Source organism: Nycticebus coucang, chromosome X, assembly GCF_027406575.1.
Source record: "Nycticebus coucang isolate mNycCou1 chromosome X, mNycCou1.pri, whole genome shotgun sequence".
In the NCBI taxonomy this organism is placed as follows: Eukaryota; Metazoa; Chordata; class Mammalia; order Primates; family Lorisidae; genus Nycticebus; species Nycticebus coucang.
The window spans coordinates 164,736,111-164,749,489 of record NC_069804.1 but is presented as its reverse complement, the minus strand read 5'-3'; the positions used below and the strand labels follow the sequence as shown (position 1 = coordinate 164,749,489).

Here is a 13,379-nt window from a genome sequence, read left to right as displayed (position 1 = left end):
TATTCAGCCACTAAAAAAGATGGAGACTTTACATCTTTCGTATTAATCTGGATGGAAGTGGAACACATTATTGTTAGTAAAGCATCACAAGAATAGAGAAGCAAGAGTCCTATGTACTCAATTCTGTTATGAGGACATGGATGACCTAGTACATGGTGGTGGGTGGGGAAATGGGGGTCCGGAGAGAGGGAAGGAAGGAGGAGTGTGGGGGATCACAGTGAGTGACACATCTCTTGGAGGCAGGACACAATTATAAGAGGGACTTTACCTAACAAATGCAATTAGTGTAACCTGGTGCTCTGTATCCTCAATAACTCCCCAACAATAAAAAAAAAAAAAATGAATAGAAGTCTTAAGAATTTAGGACCTTCTGTTATAAAGTCCAGTTAGTGTGGATTAGGTGCACATACTGGATTTTCTTGATTCAAAGATTCTCTTTTGGCTTGGCACTCGTAGCATAGTGGTTACGGCACCAGCCACATACACCAAGGCTGGCGGGTTTGAACCCGGCCTGGGCCAGCTAAACAACAATGACAACATTAATAAAAAAAAAAAAATAACCAGGGGTACTGGTGGGCACCTGTAGTCCCAGCTACTTGGGAGGCTGAGGCAAGAGAATGGCTTAAGCCCAAGAGTTTGAGGTTGACATGAACTGTGATGCTATGGCATTCTACTGAGGGTGACAAAGTAAGACTCTGTTTCAAAATATATATATAAGATTCTCTTTTACAGTTCTGAAACCATATTCTTTTCTATGATATATGTCATATTTGACATATATTTGACAATAATGACAAATGTCTATTGAAGTTTCAAGTAACCTATAGAACAATAAACAAAGGAGCTCAGCGCCCATTGCTCAGTGTTTGGGACACTAGCCACATACACCGGGGCTGGCAGATTCAAACCCTGCCCAGGCCTGCTAGACAACAATGACAAATGCAACCAAAAAATAGCTGGGTGTTGTGGTGGATGCCTGTAGTCAAAGCTACTTGGGAGATTGAGACAAGAGAATCACTTAAGGCCAAGAGTTTGAGGTTGCTGTGAGCTACACCAGCACAGCACTCTACTGAGGATGGCATAGTGAGACTCTGTCTCAAAAAACAAAACAAACAAACAAAAAAAGGTGGAATATAGACATACTTAGAACAGACAATGCCAAAAAGATCCTTGAGCTGGCTTATTTATTTTGATTCTGGCCTTTGAAAGGCAGGCACTGTGGTGCAATGAAAAACACCTCTGACTAAGGGACCAAAATTCTACAGGCTTGACCAGGAATTAATTGTGTTCCCATTACGTCATTTCAGGTCCTCATGACTTCTGAACTGTTACTCTGCAGGACCACGTTGGTCTTCTCACCTCTGGCTTATCCTTAAAAGTTTCAGTAGGGGGTGGCACCTGTGGCTCAAAGGAGTAAGGCACCGTCCCCATATACCAGATGTGGTGGGTTCAAACCCAGCCCAGGAGAAAAAAAAAGTTTCAGTAGATTTCCCTCCAAATGTGTCTGCAATCTCACATAGTGGCCAAAAGGACCACTTCTCATAGGGAGCATTTACAGTACCTACTACCATTCTTCCCTTTACAAGGGAGAAAAACTTGTAGACTTGAGTCACCAGATTATATTATTCAGAGCTCTGCTCTGGTACACATGAAAATGTATGTTGCAGAACCACAAGCATCCTTGATGATGCTTGTGTTCATTGCATATAATACAATAAGGGCGCTTTTACAACACATAAATTAGTTTGAAGGACGTAAGTACTTTACAAAACTAAAAAAAAAAACTAAGCAACATACATGCTTACAGGAACAGAAATGAGCGTATCTCAAGAGTAGATGTAAATAAATGTTTACTGTATGGTGCTTACTGCATGGTTTAAGTGGTGGTGATGAGACATAGCAGAAAATCATAGAGTTTTGGAGTCTCATTCCAAACTTCAAAACTATCAAGAAAAATACCTGAACTGCTCAACTAAGGTGAAATGAGAAGTGTCAAATCAAGTAACTATGACCAGGGGACTCACTGACACATTGAACTGAAGGATGTGTATGCAGAGAGGGCAGGTATCAGAGAAAAGGAATCTGTTGAACAGAATGGTCAGTGACTGTGGTCATTTTCATGACTGCATATCAACCCACATTTCAGTTGTCATTATTGCTTAGCTGACAATGCTTCAGTTGTCATTATTGCTTAGTTACATTTCAGATGTAACTTCGTGAGAGAAAATATCCTCATATTTCCTTCACATATTATAAAATATTTACTTTTTCTTATCTTTGATACCTTAAATCATGCTGTGTAAAACAACTTTCCACATGGAAGTTTTATTTTCCTCCCCCCCCCCACTTAGTCTAGATTTTCTGGCACACCATTATTAAATAGCCAGAGTTAGGAAGATTCTAAAGCCTCTTTCATTCCTCTGGAATATATTTTGGTAGATTGCAGTATAAGAATATTATGTGTTCTATTTTATTAATTTTGTTTGTAATAATTTGTTAATAAACATTAATTTTGTTAAGGAATACATTTATTTTGCTTTGAGATAAGTTCTCATGATATCTCCCTGGGTAGAGTAAACTGGCACCATAATAGATCACAGCAACCTCAAACTCCTGGGATCAAGTGATCCTCCTGCCTCAGCCTCTCAAGTAGCTGGTACTATAGGCATCTGCCACAACACTCAGCTAATTTTTCTATTTTTAGTAGAGACAGAGTCTCACTCTTGCTAAGGCTGATCTAAACTCCTGAGCTCAAGAAATCTTCCTGCCTTGGCCTCCCAGAGTGCTAGGATTACAGGCATGAGCCACTGTGCCCGGCCAAATTATTTAATTTTGAACATCCAGCTATTTCCCACAGTGTCTTGTAGTCTACCCCCACCTCTCACTCTTCCCCAGTCCCGTATTGCTGTCAGCTGTCGAGCACATCCTTCAAATCTCTGCCTTGTCCACAGTTCTTTGCCGGCTCTCTCCTCTTCTCAGTTCATTCACTGTCCCCAGTGATTTCTACTGCAAGACCTGGAACTCCATGTGCAGCCTTGACAACTTTCAGCCTCACAGGACCTCAAAGGCCTGGCAGTGATCTCCCCTGCGCCCCAGACAGGCGCCCTGACCAAGGGGAAAGTCTCCTACCCAGCTAGTTCTCATAGCTGCCACATCAGCTGCACTGCCCCTGGTCCTCAACCACCCGGGCTGCGGCTCTCTGCCTCCTCCAACTGATTCAAATACACCAATGACATCCCAGCATGGGGACCAGGGAGTAGGTACTTCACCCTCTGGTCAGTAAAAAGCCTCCCTCCCACAGCCCTTGCTGGTTTGCTTTGCTCCTGAGTGCAACCCCCTGTGGCCTTGCATGTGTGCCCTTTCCTCCTCCCCAGGGTGCCACGGCTGTATATGTGAGTGATAAATGGCAGCCAATGTCATCTACCCAGTGTTGGGTGACACATGCTCAGCCATCTTATGTCATTGAGGGTGGAGGATCCCTCCTTTACCAAAGGAGTGAAAGGGAGGTGATCAGAAGATGCGGGGACTCCCACTTGGTCCTTTGTGCAAGAATACCTTCCTCTTTATTGGTCCTGCTACGAGAGCTAAAATTCTTGGGCTTGTGAACACCTTTCCAGTACTATGCTTTCCCCAAAACATCATTTTTGCTCAATAACCCATTTTTTGGCAACTGAAGTTTGTGTATGAGCTTAACCTCCCAGTCTTACCCTCACCCAAAAGCATCTCCCCTCATCACCCAATCACCTGCCAAAGCCTCCACCTCCTAACACCATGGCCTTGGGAATTATGGTTTCCACACAGGTATTTGTGGGGGGAGCGAGCATTCACACTATATATAGCACAAGCCCTGCTGGGCAATTTCCTCCTACTTGTTTTTTCGTCAATATTATGACTGGATTTATCCATGTGGAACTCTCCGTCCTAGATTTTGTATCCTGAATGGCCATGGAGGGCAGGAGTTCACCTAATATCAGTCTCTGCTCCTCCGGGTGTGGCTTCTTCTTGCCCCACCTGCTGCCTTGCCACCCTCGGTATATGGGGCTGGCACCCTTCCCGCTGAGCCACAGGTGCCACCCGAGCCCTTAGGTTTTAGAGGGATCATGGTGGATGTCCCTTCATCGTGGCGGGGTAGAAGAGTCATTGGTCCTGGGAACCAAATACTATAAACTACCACTATAATGTTTTTTTTTTTTTTTTCATATTGCTTGTGGGGGAGATGTGATGTGCTTCATAATTTCACCTCCCCTGTGTCTTAGCCCCTGCATGGAAAGGTGGGATGAAAAGAACCCCCTGTCCAGTGTAACCCAAGAAGGCTGAGTCAGCAAATACACATCAGACAGAAAGGAGTTCAATTACAGATTCTATATTTTAATGGCTTAAAAAATTTAGTGGAGGAGGTTGTTCTTCTAATTTTTTATATATATTAAAATTGGGGGCAGATATAAGCATGAAAGTCACATGACTTTTGGCAACGGTCAGTTCCCTCTCGTTCCCTGGTGTCGTTTATGTCAGCATCCACAGCCACTGCGCCAGGTCCACGTCGTATCTGTGCTTTCCAAGTTGTCTACTGATCAAAAAGTGCATCACGTTTCTGGTGGCCTGCTTGTGTTTGCGATCACAGGATTTGCCCGACATCCTCCTGATGCTCAGTACAGGCTCTTTGGGAGCAACATCAGAGGGTTCTTTGGGAGTGACATTAATGGGTTCTTTATCCATGGTTGATCAATCTACACGACTTCACAAAGACAGCCTGAAAAACATAATGAGGAAATTCAGGTAATCAGGGAGACCCAGGGTCCTCTTATTCACTGCCCACTGCCACCTCCGGCCTCACACTCCCCTCCCCCAATGTGTATTACCACCAGTAGTCATAGGACACTGCTTTGGGGCATTGTCTGCTGTGAAATGCCAACATTACCATTTCTTTCATTTTGCCAGACACCTGGGTCTGTGTCTAACAATCTTGATTCTGTTTCACTGGTGTATTTCTTGTTTCAATTACTAAATGTGTAGGACCTCATCAATTTGCACTCACTAGCTGACAAACCGACTGATAGAATCTTCATGCACTTTGGGAACTGCCTGTTCCCTTGGCCATAGTCCCCTTTCGAGGAAGTTTGGTACGGGCAGAGGGCCTTCATCCCTGCGTCTGTCAGAAACCGAGGTAAGGAGAAACCATGGCAAGAACTTCAAGAAGGAAGAGATGCAGTGGCAGGAACCGCCTGCGGGCTATGGGTCTGGAGGAGCAATGTTTAAAGGCTGTGGGTGCCACGGAGAAGTCAGGACAGTGCAAGAAGCTGTGCTAAGGCCACATCTGTCCTGAGTGCCAGAACTGGAGCCTGATGGAGAATGATGACCTCAGAAGCAACTTAAGACTTCCTCCCCCGACAAGCCTGCCCTAGTCTGCCACCCTCATTGCCAGAAAAATGATGAACTCAGCCTCCCCTGTGCTTTCCAAGTCTCTCAGGAAATCCGCTCAGTGCAGACTCTGATTGATTCCTCCTTGGCAAGGGTCTCTGAGATTGTACTTTCAAGGATTTCTGCCACTGAAATATCGGGGGAAACAAGGCAGGGTATGAGAATGAGGCCAAGTGGAAACAGAAAGTCTGCTCTCATCATTGCATTCACAATGGTCAGGACACCGCCAGGCAACTCAGCAGGTCAGTATGTCAATATGTGCTGCACAGATCAAAAGGGTTTGTGTGTGTAGGGGGACCCTGGGTATGTACCACACAGCGATGGGAAGTACCCAGGTATTATCTATGACCCCTTATACAGAGCCAACAGTGACTTCATGAGTGCACTTCCAGGCGTGGGGGGGGGTGGTCTCTGAATTGCACCCAATAGGTCGTTGTTTCGGGCATTTTCTGAAGGAACAGGTCCACCTGACACATCAGATTTTTAACAGCATTGAAAGACCACCTGCATCCCAGGCCTACAGAAAGAAAGTGTCATGCTCCACTGTTCTGAGCTGTTGGGAGATTAGACAGGTGGATGGACACAGCAGGGCCCCCACAGCATCCCTGAGTAAGAGTGTGAGGTCACCTGGTATGCTATGGAAACACAAGGCTGTTTGGATAACTCCAGTAATGACCTTACACACAGACATGTTAGGTTGCAGTCAAGTTATGAGGTAATGCTCACTGGTCAACTCAACTTGAATTGGTATGGCTCTTTTGCCCAGTTATCTTCTCCTCACCTCTGAGTTTTCTCTGTCCCTGGTAAATGTGTTTCCTCCTCAACTAAATTTTTCATTGGGTGAAACAGGTTGAGTAATTCTCTTTTGTTAAATCCATTAGGTACAAAGTGCATTATTTTACATTTGAATTTCTTCATTATAAAATTTGTAGGCTGCTCTAATTTGTTTTTCTATTTCAAAATCTTTTAATATCACTTTAGCTTCAAGTAGAATTTACCTCCTAGGGAATCACTGGTGAAGTATTTATGGGCCTTACTCCCCAAAGTTCTGTATAAGAAAGGTAACTTACTTCCTGCTTCCAATGCCCAACCTGTTGACTCCCATCCTGGAAACCTAACTTCCATGGTTTAAAGACCATTCTCACCTTGGATACCTGACTATGCCTCACCCCCCTAGAGCCTTTGTTGTATTTCGTTTGAATCTGATATGGCACCAAGGCCAGGGACATATATGCCCATGGTGTTCTCAGTTTTGGGCTCCTGAGAGGGATGAAGGACTTGGTCAAGGTTACACAGAGGTCAGTGGAGCTGAGGAAGCCTGTGCTCCCACCTGCTTCTCTGTAGATCGTCTCTGAGTCAGTTGGAACAAATGACTCTCCCATATCCGTGATTACCAAACAGGGTTGGGGCTTATGGGGTAGATTAGTCAGATGATGGGTAATGGCACAAAACCTTGGAATCTTACCTTGGTATGTCAGGATATCAAACCTCTCAGAGTGCTCAGGTTTCCTCTGAAGAAAGGGAGGTCTGGGCCAGAGGGTAAGAAGCGAGAGGAATAACTCCGTCTCCAAGACTCACTCTCTTCCTCTGTGTCCCAGGGCCTGATTGGTTAAGCAGTGAGATGAGTCATGATGACTTGGGTGACTCAAAATGGCCCCTAGAATTCTGGGCTCATTTGAAAGTTCCACCTGCTGGCCACCATCTTGGGGGTTACTTACAGTTCAGGGCTGAAAGTGGTGAGTGGATATTGCTGGGAGAAGCGACAGCTGTTACCCATGAATGCTTGGGTACCAGCCACACATCCACCCCTGGGTAGAACTTACAGGTGTCTTGGCCTCAGAGCTTTTCCCTGACTTGTGCAGAATCCTTCTTTAACATTTCTCCCTCTAGGGTGACGCCTGTGGCTCAAAGGGTTAGGGTGCTGGCCCCATAAGTTGGAAGTGGGGGGTTCAAACCAGCCCTGGCCAAAAAAACCCCCAAAAAACAACAACAACAAAAAACATTTCTCCAGTGTAAGGACTTCACAGTACTCATTCCATCACAACATGTCCCCTGGCCAATGTTCAATTTTGGGTCTCACGTTCCCATCAGGAACTTAGCTCCAGGTACAGTTTTCTATTGATCTGTCAAACTCCGCATTCAGCCTTGGGGATGACTCAGCAATCAGCATTTTCATAACATGCAATTCATGTAAATGGGGTGTTCATTTGCAGAAATTCAGGTGTGAGTAGTCATACTTCTCAAGCCACATCACCATCCAAGTCCCTGAACTAGAACAACAAACTTGTGAACATTCCAGGTGGCCCTTGCTGGCACTGTGTAGAGATAGGCAATGGAGTTTTCCAGGCTGTCAGAGGGATTCACTGAGGACAGGGCTTTGTGTTTTTATTACAGTGCAGCTCTCCTGAGGAAATAAAATGAGCATGATGAGATGTGGCGTCTGCCACACTGGCCGCTCCACTCAGTCTCACGTGACAATTGAGTAAACTGATGCACAGATGCCTGTAAGAGCCGCCCAGATCTCACTCTGCCTTTCTTAAGTGACAGGTGAGACTCAGACCTCCAGGTTTCCTCCTGCCCAAGGGAATCAGATTAAGACACTGATGCCGGTTCAGTGCCCAAAACAAATTGAAGAGGGAAGAGAGCTTATTGCTGTATTTTATTTAAAAATGAATGTGGAAAACTGTCCTCTTCACAGATTGCCTTCCTAGAAACCAAGGTAATTGCCTAGGATCTAGGCTGGGAAAGCTTCATTGATATAAGTTAAATGCATAAAAAAATTTCACATGCTTCTAATAACTAGGGAACATAGTAGAAATAAATACTCTATTCACACTGGTCACTAATTATAAAACACCTAAGAATACAATCAATACAAATATAAGGATAATACACATGCACCTTTATATGATATTTTAAAACACTCTTTTTTCTGGAACAAAAGTCAGTTTTTGAGGTAGTATCAATTTCTTCTCTAAATCTATCAATAAGTTCAATATAATCCCAGTCATAAATCACAACAGAATTTTGAGTGTGTGGAACTGAAAGAGCAGAGAAGATCATGTGGAGGAAACCCTGTGAAGGCTTCTCTTCACAAGAGAGCTTGTCGCCATGGACACCAAAACTCACTCCCTAGGCCCAGCCATTAAGACAGGAATGGCTACACGTGGCAGTGGACCAAAGGAGAGCTTCTAGGAATATCCTCACGTCCCCGTGGAATGCAAGGGTGTGTTAAAGCTGACATTGCCAATCAGAGGTTGCGTCACAGGAGACTCCTATGACCACGTGTGTGCAAGTGTGTGAGTGTGTGCTGGGCAGTGCATGTGCCAAGGGGCTTCTGGGGCTGCTTGTGTTTCTGGGTCAGGTGATGCTGGACTCTCCTTCTCACAGGCTTTCTCTTCCTGAAGCCCCCTGTGGTGTCAGCCATGGCTAAAGGATGCTCTGAGGGCGGTCCCCACATGTCCATACCAGGCATCAGGAGGAAGGTGGACGAATACTTCAAACCCACCCTGGCCTGCCAGACGGTGCTGGGTGTGTTACTCGGTAGACAGCTGGGGAGGTGCAGCAATGAAGCCCATCTCACCGAGTGGCTGTGGATGCTGACACAGGCAAGACCAGGTTGGAGTTGGCCTTTGCCAAAGCACCATGCAGTTTGCCCACCTCTGTCCCCTGGGGATTATGAAAAAATCCAGAAAAATGGTGTGGATCAATAAATCCTTCCCCTGACAGAACCGTTAACATGAAACCTGTGTTTTTACTTGGTTTCTGATTAGATGTTTAGTTCTGACCCTTCTATGTGCTGCCCACAGGCCACAAGCATATGAACTGTGGCTGCTCACCCTTGAACGGATGTTTCCCGACACTGCAAAGCCTGGGGATTTGCTGTCCTGAGGGCCTGTTTAGTGAGGCTGGAAGTTCGGCTGAGCATGCAAGTGGACATGCCCAATACCCCCAAATTACTAGGGGGACAGGGTTTCAAGGAGCCCACTTAGAGGTCTTGGTTTGTTTCCCCTGAAATCTGAGGGAGGCAGTGGAAGAAGTGGGAACCACAAATAAATTTAAAATTGGGGTGGCAGAGAATGGAGAGGGAGTTCTCTCAGGAGATCTGCATAGAGGCCAAATGTCGGGGAACTGTGGGGCTCAAGGCCCAGTGATGTGGTCCTCAAAGCAGGCAGGGAAGCAGCCACCAAGGAAGGAAGGTCAGAATTAAGTAGCTGCTAAACTCTGTTCAGGTAAGGGAGATGTTTCCTGAACCTGACCTCCTTTCCACCCCATCCATGTTCAACAGACCTGGGGTGAATGGGATTTCATAAGGGGATAGGCCAGGAGCTCTCTGAGTCCACATGGAAAGGCCAGATCATACCTTAAGGCCCTTGAAGGTTTGACATTGAAAGATTAGACTGGTGATTATCATATTGGATAGGACAGACAAATTACTGAACACTGACTGGGTGGAATACTGAGGTCACCCAAGGTATTTTATTATCTGATTCTAATAAAAAAAAACTGTAGCATTGATTTTGGGGTTGATATTGGGGAGCAGAGAAGAAAGAACCCATTGGAAGGGATGTGGTTTGGACATTTGGAGGGGTTGTGGGACAAAAACATTTGGTTTTGGCCTCTGCTTGTTTTATACCACATTCAACTTTTTTCTCTAGAGCTGTGCTGTCCAATCAGGTGGTCACTAGCCACCTGTGGCCATTTTTTAACATTTCTGATTAACATGAGGGTACACATAATTATGTTACATTGTTTGCATTGGTAAGGTAAAGTCTGAGTTGTAGTTGTGACTTTCACTCAGGAAATGTGCCATTTACCCATACACTGTACTCATTAGGTGGGGACTTAAATAACGTGGTTAATCTACAAGTTTCAACTTAGTACTGAACACATGGTGAAGGAGCTAAGGAAATTTCACCCCAAAATATGATTCCTTGGTATAAAGAATATTTTAAATTAAAGGCCATTTTGATCGGAAAGCACTGGCCTCTCTATAAAACCCGAGTAACCTGATTTAGAATCAGAAAAGGCTGCTGGCCTCCTTATCACATGCTAATAGACCTAACTTCAAGGTCATTTGAAGCACAATACCTGTCTCTCAGGTAATTTACAAATCAATGTTTCCCTCCATCTACTCATCTCCCCCAGTAACCACTTGCTACACAGTATACTTTCCAGTTTCTGTCACCCCTCCTTTCTAAAAGGCATCTTTAAAAGCCATTCGCTGTCACTGAGGCTTTCTTATGGTTCCCCACCATGTGCATGGTATTTGGAAAAAACCTTTCTTATTAATCTACCGTAACTGTGAGTTTATCTTTTCAGCCAACCAATCTAGGGGAAAAGGGCAAGTTTCACCCTGATCCCTTCAGTTTACCCTAGTTGGCAGGATCTTCAAAGCCAGTCTGTTGTTCTGAAAGCCGCAGCAGGAGGATTGGAACCCTGACACCAGCCGCACGTGGTGAGATATTTTACTTACCAGTCGGGCTCCCAGTCTTCCTCTCTGTGGGCTCTGGTTGAGCAGATGGTAAAAGATATTTGTTCTTTCCATATTTAAGATTGATAAGAGAAACGTTTTTGTTGGTGACTAGTCTTGTAAGTGACTCTGGTATGGGTATTTTTTTTTTAGGTATCATGTGGTGTATGAATATTCATACTGTTTGATTCCGTCTCCTCTCAGAAATAGCTTTTATTGTTATTGTTGTCCATCGCTTGTTTTTGTTTTGTGTGAGGTTTCCATCTTGTCCTGTTTTCCATTTCTGAGCTTGGCTTTGTGACTGAGTGGGAATTCTTTCCTTGGTTTCCGCTATCCGGAGGGCATGTTTTACTGAGAACACATCAGGTGGCCAGTCTGGAAAGACTGTGAGTCTGGGAAGATTCTAAGCAGCACACTCTGTGTACCGAACATGTCAAGCTCTGAGGAGTGAGTGTTCTATCATTGTCTGTTCTAACATAAGTGTATTTCTGAGAATGAATTTTTGGGAACCTTGGAAATAGCTTTTTCTATGAAGAGACATTGGGCCTTACAAAAAGGCATCGGATTAAGTCACTTTTAGAACAAATATACTATAGAAAATTCTAACTATAAGTGCCCAGAAGATGGATCCTTTAAACTAGAAAAGCTCCTTAATTTAAGAAAATTTTAGAGAACTCTCATCCTAAATAAGATTATGGGAAGATCAAATTGAAAGAAAAACATCGGTATTATAGCTAGTCTTAAAAACTACTCCCCCCAAAATTAATGAGCAGAAATATGAATTAGAACAAAAGTTAAAATCTGTCTTCACCTTAAAACCCCCTCCAACTTATTCTCCTTTCTATCCTCAATTACCTGTCCCCGATCCTCCAGAAGATCCTTAGACAATAGGCAGGGCCTCAGTTCCCCACCTTCACAAGGCAAAATAATTGTGTGAGTGGTCCCTCTGTGTATCCCTGTTGTTTTTACTCTATCTGTGGCCCCATTCACTCCATCTGTAATGTGTCTGTGGTTTGTCTGAGAGAAAGAAATAAGAACACACGTGGTAAACCCACCCCATTGGGAACTGTGCTTTTAGCATTTTAAGAAAGGGTACAGGAGAGTATACCTGTACTCGGTAACTACGTCTCCAGACAGATTGAGAACTTGGTATGTGCAGAAATAACTCAAATGCCTTATTGTTCAGGCATCTGTGGTATTCTTTGAGATAAAATTAGTTTTAAACCTGTTATTAAAGTTCAAATATTCAAAAATTATAAAACTGCCACCTCTGTAATATTTCTAAATTTACTAGATTCTATTGTAAGGTTCTATTTGTTGATTTTACGCCTCTGAATTTGATGAGGCCTAAGGGCAAATTCTCCATTCACCTGCTAGGCACAGTCTAGCCCACGTGGTCACTTCTTCCCTCCTACAACTTTGCCCTCTGACTATTCTAAGAAAAACTGAATGTTCTGGTTTTCTACTTTCTGCCTTAAAGTCCATGCCTAGTAAATGAATTAAAGACATAGGTCCTGTCCTTTGTGGCCACATGAGACTTAGGGAAACAATGAAAAGACATCAGAAAGGATGCCAGTATTGTAGTTTTGTTACCGGAATTTGTTTCTTTGGAGAATCTTTAGTCTGGGGGATTCAAGAAGTGAGCCCATGGGTCACAGATCAGTAATAAAATGGAATTTTGTTGGACAGAGGGGCATGCAGAGGGAATGGAAGGTGCCAGAACTTCTGGCAAGGGGGAAGAGACCTAAGGGAAATTTTGGTCAGGACTTAGTAGAACTTAATAAGTGTTTTAGCAAATAAATAAATGCAGCCCCTCCCTTAGGAAAGATTGTTAGGTCTTTGCAGTACCCCCCACCAAGAATTAAAATATGTACTCCCTATTCAAGGTAAAACCTCCCAGGAATGTTTCAAACCACTTTATTCATAACCTTACTAGAGTCCAGGAGGTGTGGCCTAGAGAAGACAACCTGTTTGTGCATTAAAAAAAAAAAAAAAATTGAGGAGTCCCTGACTAGCCCTGAGTGGGAAAATTCAGTATCAATGTTATATTCCATAAAATGTCTCTTATTTGTAAAATGTAATAATTTGGTTGTCTAAATTGTTTGGGAAACTGAGTCTTTATCAAAGAATGAGATTCTTACCTTTTATTTATTTTTTTATTAAGTCATTATACATAGATCATGAATACATTTATGCCTTTGTGGGATTCAATGTGTTGATTATTTGTACAAATTGGAGTGCTTACATCCTACTAATTAACATAGCTTTCACCTCATTTACTTAATCACATTGTTAAGAGGTTTGTGTTCTTTATTTCGTAGATTTGACTTGTACCTTTGCAATAGATGAATCACGACTATAGCCCAGGATGAATGAAGGAAGGGAAGGGGGATGGGAAGGAAAGGGGGTGGTTCGATAGAGGGAGGGTTAATGGTGGGACCACACCTGTGGAGCAGATTCTTGCCTTTTAAACCTTCTAATCATCAGT

At 43.8% G+C, this 13,379-nt stretch overlaps 1 protein-coding gene across 1 annotated transcript in view; it reads left to right on the top strand.

The window, feature by feature from the left end:
• The first annotated feature begins 10,816 nt into the window (after positions 1-10,816).
• The window catches only part of CT55 (cancer/testis antigen 55), a 43,954-nt gene continuing 41,391 nt past the window's right edge, over positions 10,817-13,379 (top strand). The window contains exon 1 of the mRNA XM_053580123.1: positions 10,817-10,876. The gene's annotated coding sequence lies outside the window, so the exon portion shown is untranslated. The remainder of the gene's footprint in view (positions 10,877-13,379) is intronic.